Raw genomic sequence first — 365 nt, 5'->3', positions numbered from 1 at the left:
CGTCGGAATCTTTGTGCAAATACATCCAACTCCGTAACTCGTAAATACTACCGCCACCGGCCATTTTTTTCTTAGATTTTTTTTTGAAATCTTTTTTTTTTCTGATTTTTTTCGGATCTTTTTTTTCTCCCGTTTGTGTGTTGTGAGGAAGAGAGTTGTGGGAAATGACATATATATAGAGAATTTTCGAGTTGGGTAGTTGAAATATAACTTCGATTTTACAAGGAATATTTTACATGGTTTTAACATAATATTTACAACGACTTTACGACGAAATTAGGTAAGCTAAAGCACATTGAATACACGTTTTCACCTAAATATAACGGTAACATGTTTCGTTGTAATGTCGATGTAATGATTACGAC

This window comes from Brassica oleracea, chromosome C2 (assembly GCF_000695525.1).
Source record: "Brassica oleracea var. oleracea cultivar TO1000 chromosome C2, BOL, whole genome shotgun sequence".
Taxonomy (NCBI): Eukaryota; Viridiplantae; Streptophyta; class Magnoliopsida; order Brassicales; family Brassicaceae; genus Brassica; species Brassica oleracea.
Note: the sequence above shows the minus strand (reverse complement) of the source record.